Source organism: Pongo abelii, chromosome 3, assembly GCF_028885655.2.
Source record: "Pongo abelii isolate AG06213 chromosome 3, NHGRI_mPonAbe1-v2.0_pri, whole genome shotgun sequence".
In the NCBI taxonomy this organism is placed as follows: Eukaryota; Metazoa; Chordata; class Mammalia; order Primates; family Hominidae; genus Pongo; species Pongo abelii.
In genome coordinates, this window is record NC_071988.2 from 175,530,990 (window position 1) to 175,540,471 (window position 9,482).

At 43.3% G+C, this 9,482-nt stretch overlaps 1 pseudogene; it reads left to right on the forward strand.

Moving 5' to 3' along the window:
* The first annotated feature begins 6,985 nt into the window (after window positions 1–6,985).
* On the forward strand, window positions 6,986–8,732 carry LOC100456115 (WD repeat domain phosphoinositide-interacting protein 4-like; annotated as a pseudogene).
* The last annotated feature ends 750 nt before the right edge of the window (window positions 8,733–9,482 follow it).

Sequence of the window (9,482 nt, forward strand, 5' to 3'; positions counted from 1 at the left end):
TGTGCTGCACCCATTAACTCGTCATTTAGCATTAGGTATATCTCCTAATGCTATCCGTCCCCTCCCCCCCCGCACAACAGTCCCCAGAGTGTGATGCTCCCCTTCCTGTGTCCATGTGCTCTCATTGTTCAATTCCCATCTATGAGTGAGAACATGCGGTGTTTGGTTTTTTGTCCTTGCGATAGTTTACTGAGAATGATGATTTCCAATTTCATCCATGTCCCTACAAAGGACATGAACTCATCATTTTTTATGGCTGCATAGTATTCCATGGTGTATATGTGCCACATTTTCTTAATCCAGTCTATCATTCTTGGACATTTGGGTTGGTTCCAAGTCTTTGCTATTGTGAACAGTGCTGCAATAAACATACGTGTGCATGTGTCTTTATAGCAGCATGATTTATAGTCCTTTGGGTATATACCCAGTAATAGGATGGCTGGGTCAAATGGTATTTCTAGTTCTAGATCCCTGAGGAATCGCCACACTGACTTCCACAATGGTTGAACTAGTTTACAGTCCCACCAACAGTGTAAAAGTGTTCCTATTTCTCCACATCCTCTCCAGCACCTGTTGTTTCCTGACTTTTTAATGATCGCCATTCTAACTGGTGTGAGATGGCATCTCATTGTGGTTTTGATTTGCATTTGTCTGATGGCCAGTGATGATGAGCATTTTTTCATGTGTCTTTTGGCAGCATAAATGTCTTCTTTTGAGAAGTGTCTGTTCATATCCTTCACCCACTTTTTGATGGGGTTGTTTGTTTTTTTCTTGTAAATTTGTTGGAGTTCATTGTAGATTCTGGATATTAGCCCTTTGTCAGATGAGTAGGTTGCGAGAATTTTCTCCCATTTTGTAGGTTGCCTGTTCATTCTGATGGTAGTTTCTTTTGCTGTGCAGAAGCTCTTTAGTTTAATGAGATCCCATTTGTCAATTTTGGCTTTTGTTGCCATTGCTTTTGGTGTTTTAGACATGAAGTCCTTGCCCATGCCTATGTCCTGAATGGTAATGCCTAGGTTTTCTTCTAGGGTTTTTATGGTTTTAGGTCTAACGTTTAAGTCTTTAATCCATCTTGAATTGATTTTTGTATAAGGTGTAAGGAAGGGATCCAGTTTCAGCTTTCTACATATGGCTAGCCAGTTTTCCCAGCATCATTTATTAAATAAGGAATCCTTTCCCCATTTCTTGTTTTTGTCAGGTTTGTCAAAGATCAGATAGCTGTAGATATGCGGCATTATTTCTGAGGGCTCTGTTCTGTTCCATTGGTCTATATCTCTGTTTTGGTACCAGTACCATGCTGTTTTTGTTACTGTAGCCTTGTAGTATAGTTTGAAGTCAGGTAGCGTGATGCCTCCAGCTTTGTTCTTTTGGCTTAGGATTGACTTGGCAATGTGGGCTCTTTTTTGGTTCCATGTGAACTCTAAAGTAGTTTTTTCCAATTCTGTGAAGAAAGTCATTGGTAGCTTGATGGGGATGGCATTGAATCTGTAAATTACCTTGGGTAGTATGGCCATTTTCACGATATTGATTCTTCCTACCCATGAGCATGGAATATTCTTCCGTTTGTTTGTATCCTCTTTTATTTCATTGAGCAGTGGTTTGTAGTTCTCCTTGAAGAGGCCCTTCACGTCCCTTGTAAGTTGGATTCCTAAGTATATTATTGTCTTTGAAGCAATTGTGAATGGGAGTTCACTCATGATTTGGCTCTCTGTTTGTCTCTTATTGGTGTATAAGAATGCTTGTGATTTTTGCACATTGATTTTGTATCCTGAGACTTTGCTGAAGCTGCTTATCAGCTTAAGGAGATTTTGGGCTGAGACAATGGGGTTTTCTAGATATACAATCATGTTGTCTGCAAACAGGGACAATTTGACTTCCTCTTTTCCTAATTGAATACCCTTTATTTCCTCCCCCTGCCTAACTGCCCTGGCCAGAACTTCCAACACTATGTTGAATAGGAGTGGTGAGAAAGGGCATCCCTGTCTTGTGCCAGTTTTCAAAGGGAATGCTTCCAGTTTTTGCCCATTCAGTATGATATTGGCTGTGGGTTTGTCATAGATAGCTCTTATTATTTTGAGATACGTCCCATCAATACGTAATTTATTGAGAGTTTTTAGCATGAAGTGTTGTTGAATTTTGTCAAAGGCCTTTTCTGCATCTATTGAGATAATCATGTGGTTTTTGTCTTTGGTTCTGTTTATATGCTGGATTACATTTATTGATTTGCGTATATTGAACTAGCCTTGCATCCCATGGATGAAGCCCACTTGATCATAGTGGATAAGCTTTTTGATGTGCTGCTGGATTCGGTTTGCCAGTATTTTATTCAGGATTTTTGCATCAATGTTCATCAAGGATATTGGTCTAAAATTCTCTTTTTTGGTTGTGTCTCTGCCAGGCTTTGGTATCAGGATGATGCTGGCCTCATAAAATGAGTTAGGGAGGATTCCCTCTTTTTCTGTTGATTGGAATAGTTTCAGAAGGAATGGTACCAGTTCCTCCTTGTACCTCTGGTAGAATTCAGCTGTGAATCTATCTGGTCCTAGACTCTTTTTGTTGGTAAGCTATTGATTATTGCCACAATTTCAGAGCCTGTTATTAGTCTATTCAGAGATTCAACTTCTTCCTGGTTTAGTCTTGGGAGAGTGTATGTGTCGAGGAATTTATCCATTTCTTCTAGATTTTCTAGTTTATTTGCGTAGAAGTGTTTTTATTATTCTCTGATGGTAGTTTGTATTTTTGTGGGATCAGTGATGATATCCCCTTTATCATTTTTTATTGCATCTATTTATTCTCTCTTTTTTCTTTATTAGTCTTACTAGCGGTCTATCAATTTTGTTGATCCTTTCAAAAAACCAGCTCCTGGATTCATTAATTTTTTGAAGCGTTTTTTTTTTGTCTCTATTTTCTTCAATTCTGCTCTGATTTTAGTTATTTCTTGCCTTCTGCTAGCTTTTGAAAGTGTTTGCTCTTGCTTTTCTAGTTCTTTTAATTGTGATGTTAGGGTGTCAATTTTGGATCTTTCCTGTTTTCTCTTATGGGCATTTAGTGCTATAAATTTCCCTCTACACACTGGTTTGAATGTGTCCCAGAGATTCTGGTATGTTGTGTCTTTGTTCTCGTTGGTTTCAAAGAACATCTTTATTTCTGCCTTCATTTTGTTATGTACCCGGTAGTCATTCAGGAGCAGGTTGTTCAGTTTCCATGTAGTTGAGCGGTTTTGAGGAGTTTCTTAATCCTGAGTTCTAGTTTGATTGCACTGTGGTCTGAGAGACAGTTTGTTATAATTTCTGTTCTTTTACACTTGCTGAGGAGAGCTTTACTTCCAACTATGTGGTCAATTTTGGAATAGCTGTGGTGTGGTGCTGAAAAAAATGTATATTCTGTTGATTTGGGGTGGAGAGTTCTGTAGATGTCTATTAGGTCCACTTGGTGCAGAACTGAGTTCAATTCCTGGGTATCCTTGTTAACTTTCTGTCTCATTGATCTGTCTAATGTTGACAGTGGGGTGTTAAAGTCTCCCATTATTATTGTGTGGGAGTCTAAGTCTCTTTGTAGGTCGCTAAGGACTTGCTTTATGAATCTGGGTGCTCCTGTATTGGGTGCATATATATTTAGGATAGTTAGCTCTTCTTGTTGAATTGATCCCTTTACCATTGTGTAATGGCCTTCTTTGTCTCTTTTGATCTTTGTCGGTTTAAAGTCTGTTTTATCAGAGACTAGGATTGCAACCCCTGCCTTTTTTTGTTTTTCATTTGCTTGGTAGATCTTCCTCCATCCTTTTATTTTGAGCCTATGTGTGTCTCTGCACGTGAGATGGGTTTCCTGAATACAGCACACTGATGGGTCTTGACTTTATCCAATTTGCCAGTCTGTGTCTTTTAATTGGAGAATTTAGTCCATTTACATTTAAAGTTAATATTGTTATGTGTGAATCTGATCCTGTCATTATGATGTTAGCTGGTTATTTTGCTCGTTAGTTGATGCAGTTTCTTCCTAGTCTCGATGGTCTTTACATTTTGGCATGATTTTGCAGCGGCTGTTACCGGTTGTGCCTTTCCATGTTTAGTGCTTCCTTCAGGAGCTCTTTTAGGGCAGGCCTGGTGGTGACAAAATCTCTCAGCATTTGCTTGTCTGTAAAGTATTTTATTTCTCCTTCACTTATGAAGCTTAGTTTGGCTGGATATTAAATTCTGGGTTGAAAATTCTTTTCTTTAAGAATGTTAAATATTGGCCCCTACTCTCTTCTGGCTTGTAGAGTTTCTGCCAAGAGATCCGCTGTTAGTCTGATGGGCTTCCATTTGTGGGTAACCTGACCTTTCTCTCTGGCTGCCCTTAACATTTTTTCCTTCATTTCAACTTTGGTGAATCTGACAATTATGTGTCTTGGAGTTGCTCTTCTCGAGGAGTATCTTTGTGGCGTTCTCTGTATTTCCTGAATCTGAATGTTGGCCTGCCTTGCTAGATTGGGTAAGTTCTCCTGGATAATATCCTGCAGAGTGTTTTCCAACTTGGTTCCATTCTCCCCGTCACTTTCAGGTACACCAATCAGACGCAGATTTGGTCTTTTCACATAGTCCCATATTTCTTGGAGGCTTTGTTCAGTTTTTTATTCTTTTTTCTCTAAACTTCCCTTCTTGCTTCATTTCATTCATTTCATCTTCCATCACTGATACCCTTTCTTCCAGTTGATTGCATCGGCTCCTGAGCCTTCTGCATTCTTCACGTAGTTCTTGAGCCTTGGCTTTCAGCTCCATCAGCTCCTTTAAGCACTTCTCTGTATTGGTTATTCTAGTTATATAATCGTCTAAAGTTTTTTCAAAGTTTTCAACTTCTTTGCCTTTGGTTTGAATTTCCTCCTGTAGCTCGGAGTAGTTTGATCGTCTGAAGCCTTCTTCTCTCAACTCGTCAAAGTCATTCTCTGTCCAGCTTTGTTCCGTTGCTGGTGAGAAACTGCGTTCTTTTGGAGGAGGAGAGGTGCTCTGCTTTTTAGAGTTTCCAGTTTTTCTGCTCTGTTTTTTCCCCATCTTTGTGGTTTTATCTACTTTTTGTCTTTGATGATGGTAATGTACAGATGGGTTTTTGGTGTGGATGTCTTTTCTGTTTGTTAGTTTTCCTTCTAACAGACAGGACCCTCAGCTGCAGGTCTGTTGGAGTTTGCTAGAGGTCCACTCCAGACCCTGTTTTCCTGGGTATCAGCAGCGGTGTCTGCAGAACCACGGAATTTCGTGATCTGCGAATGCTGCTGTCTGATCGTTCCTCTGGAAGTTTTGTCTCAGAGGAGTACCCGGCCGTGTGAGGTGTCAGTCTGCCCCTGCTGGGGGGGTGCCTCCCAGTTAGGCTGCTCGGGGGTCAGGGGTCAGGGACCCATTTGAAGAGGCAGTCTGCCCATTCTCAGATCTCCAGCTGCGTGCTGGGAGAACCACTGCTCTCCTCAAAGCTCTCAGACAGGGACATTTAAGTCTGCAGAGGTTACTGCTGTCTTTTTGTTTGTCTGTGCCCTGCCCCCAGAGGTGGAGCCTACAGAGGCAGGCAGGCCTCCTTGAGCTGTGGTGGGCTCCACTCAGTTCAAGCTGCCCGGCTGCTTTGTTTACCTAAGGGAGCCTGGGCAATGGCGGGCGCCCCTCCCCCAGCCTCGCTGCTGCCTTGCAGTTTGATCTCAGACTGCTGTGCTAGCAATCAGCGAGACTCTGTGGGCATAGGACCCTCCGAGCCAGGTGCGGGCTATAATCTCCTGGTGCGCCGTTTCCTAAGCCCATCGGAAAAGCACAGTATTCGGGTGGGAGTGGCCCGATTTTCCAGGTGCCATTTGTCACCCCTTTCCTTGACCAGGAAAGGGAACTCCTGACCCCTTGCACTTCCTGAGTGAGGCAATGCCTCGCCCTGCTTCGGCTGGCGCACGGTGCACTGCACCTACTGTCTTGCACCCGCTGTCTGGCACTCCCTAGTGAGATGAACCCGGTACCTCACATGGAAATGCAGAAATCAGCTGTCTTCTGCATCGCTCACGCTGGGAGCTGTGGACTGGAGCTGTTCCTATTTGGCCATCTTGGCTCCTCCCTGGGACTGATTTTCTTAGAGGCAATCATTACCTGGTAATTTTCCTGTCAATTGAATTATGATCTTAGAAACAAATGCTTTTAAACAAAAGGTCAGCTAGGTATGGTGGCTCATGCCTGTAATCCCAGCAATTTGGGAGGCCAAGGCAGGCAGATCACTTGAGGTCAGGAGTTCAAGACCAGCCTGGCCAACATGGTGAAATTCTGTCTTTACTAAAAAAAAAAAAAAAAGTACAAAAATTAGCCTGGCATGGTTGTGCACACCTGTAATCTCAGCTACTAGGGAGGCAGGAGAATTGCTTGAATCTGGGAGGTGGAGGTTGCAGTGAGCCAAGATTGCACCACTGCACTCCAGCCTGGGTGAAAGAGCAAGACTCTGTCTCAAAAAAAAAAAAAAAAAAAGAAAAAGTAAATTAAAAAAATAAAAGGTGGAGGAAAATTTTCATAGTGTTTGATTTTCTCTTACAATTTTTATTCTTTGCCAATACAGCTTTGAAACTCTGTAGTTTCCTTAGTAACTCTGTAGTGTCTAAAAGTTCCTCAGTCAACTGACATATAACTCCTCTCTTTCATGTCGTTCACCACATAATTATGTACTTTTGTCAAGCTATCATTATAATTAGGATTCATATGCCTAATGTTTTTGCATATCTGTTGTATAGACAGGCAGCTTTGTTTCTCCACTCGATTCTTCTTTTTTGTTATTTTTTTAAACAAAAGTTTATTCTTACATGTACAGCAGGCTGCAAGACAACAGTTCATTCTAACTATAGGTGGCAAAAGATGTTATGGCAGGAAATGCAGAGGTTTAAATAGCAATGGAATCAAGGGTCATCATCGCCTCAGTCACAAGGAACAGCTTTTTTTTTTTTCCCTCAGGTTTCTTATTTATTTATTTTCAACTCTTATTATAGATTCGGGGGCACATGAGCGGGTTTGTTACCTGGATATATTGTGTGGTGTTGAGGTTTGTGTTACAAATAATCTCATCACTCAGGTACTGAACATACTACTCAATATTTCGTTTTTCAACCCTTAACCTCCTTCCTGCCCGCTCTAGTATCCCCAGTTTCTATCATTGCCATCTTTATGGCCATGAGTACAAAGTTTAGCTCCCACTTATAAGTGAGAACACATGGTATTTGGTTTTCAGTCTATGCATTAATTTGCTTAGGATAATACTTTTTGCCAGATTTCTTAATTCCACTTGTGGCCAGGAGTCCCTTCCCTGCGTCCTTTGCTTTTAGCTCCTCAAGTTTCTTCTGCTCCTCTTTTTGCTTCTGCTTGGAAGCCTGTCTTCCTCCTCCACCTCTTTGGCCTGTTTCTTGGTCTCTTCTTGCCACCTTTGCAGCCAGACATGGCACTTGCTGCTCTTTCCCCAGACCCTATCACCAGATTCGTTTTTTATAAAACAAACATACTTATTCATTTGGCTCTACTTACCAACGAACTCACATCTAGCACTTACAAACATTAGGTACTGGCAGGCGGCACCGACAGCTGGGGCCTGGATCGGGGACACGTGGAGGTCAGGCTGGTGAAGGCGGCAGGAAGCTGGAGCACGATCCCAGGGGGAACAATCCTGGACCTTGACTCAACAGCCACTTCGAGGAGTGACCAGCCTGCATTTCAACCAAGACCAAAGCTGCTTTTGCTGCGCCATGGAGACAGGTGTGCGCATCTACAACGTGGAGCCCTTGATGGAGAAGGGGCATCTGGACCACGAGCAGGTGGCAGCATGGGCTTGGTGGAGATGCTGCACCGCTGCAACCTTCTGGCCTTGGTGGGCGGTGGTAGTAGCCCCAAGTTCTCAGAGATCTCAGTGCTGATCTGGGATGATGCCCGGGAGGGCAAGGACTCCAAGGAGAGGCTGGTGCTGGAGTTCACCTTCACCAAGCCAGTGCTTTCTGTGTGCATGCGCCATGACAAGATCGTGACCGTGCTGAAGAACCGCATCTATGTATACTCCTTCCCAGACAATCCTCGAAAGCTGTTTGAGTTTGATACCTGGGTCAACCCCAACAGGCTCTGTGACCTCTGCTCCAGCCTGGAGAAGCAACTGTTAGTGTTCCCGGGACACAAGTGTGGGAGTCTGCAACTTGTGGACCTGGCGAGCACAAAGCCTGGCATCTTGTCTGCTCCATTCACCATCAATGCACATCAGAGTGACATAACCTGTGTGTCTCTAAACCAGCCAGGCACTGTAGTGGCCTCAGCCTCCCAGAAGGGTACCCTTATTCGCCTCTTTGACACACGACTCAAAGAGAAACTGGTGGAGCTGTGCCGAGGCACTGACCCTGCCATCCTCTACTGCATTAACTTTAGCCACGACTCCTCCTTCCTCTGAGCTTCCAGTGATAAGGGCACCATCCATATCTTTGCTCTCAAGGATACCTGCCTTAACCGCTGCTCCGCGCTGGCTCCGTGGGCAAGGTGGGGCCTGTGATTGGGCAGTACGTGGACTCTCAGTGGAGCCTGGCAAGCTTCACTGTGCCTGCTGAGTCAGCTTGCATCTGCGCTTTCGGTCGCAATACTTCCAAGAAAGTCAACTCTGTCATTGCCATCTGCGTAGATGGGACCTTCCACAAATATGTCTTCACTCCTGATGGAAACTGCAACAGAGAGGCTTTCGATATGTACTTTGACATCTGTGATGATGATGACTTTTAAGGACCCTGGGAGCTATGCTAGAGACCTGCAGTGGCAGCCTGCAGAGCTGAGCCTTGGCAGTGAGCAAGCATTAATGGGGCCAGTGCCCACTTTCCACTCAGCAGAGCTATGTCTAAATAAAGAGCTCACTTCCCCCCAGCACTTCTTGATGACTGTGTGCCCTAAGGGCCAGGCCAGAGACCCAGGAAGGCAGCGACCCCTTAGGATCCCTAACCTGGAGGAAATTGCCAGGGACCCAGAGGGAGTGCCCTAATCCAACCTGGGGATTTTTTAAAAGCTTCCTAGGAAGAGATGATCTCCGATGTGATGAATACAAATAAAAGGCCCTTAATGGCAAAACAAACAAACAAACAAACAAACATCAGGTACTGTTGGTAATTTACATGTGCCATCTCACCAAATTTTCAACCCTATGAAGTCCATTTTACAGAGATGATAACTTGCTCAAAATCATGCAGTTAGCAAGATGGCTCAGAATCTCTATTCATAACCTCTATACATACTGCCTTTGTTATGTTTCATGTTATCAGAAATGTTTAAAAATCACTTTGGAACGTTATTTATCACAACAAACAAAAGTTACATCATCCTAAGCTTCTAAAAGCCAATCTGAACAGTTTGACCAAATGAAAACTTAAGGTAGACTAAGATCCCATTGTACCCAACCTTGCATACTCAAGGTTGATGAGGTACTATTCCTGCTATTCTCTAGTTACTTGGTGAGACCATTACTAATCTCAACAGATTCTGGAG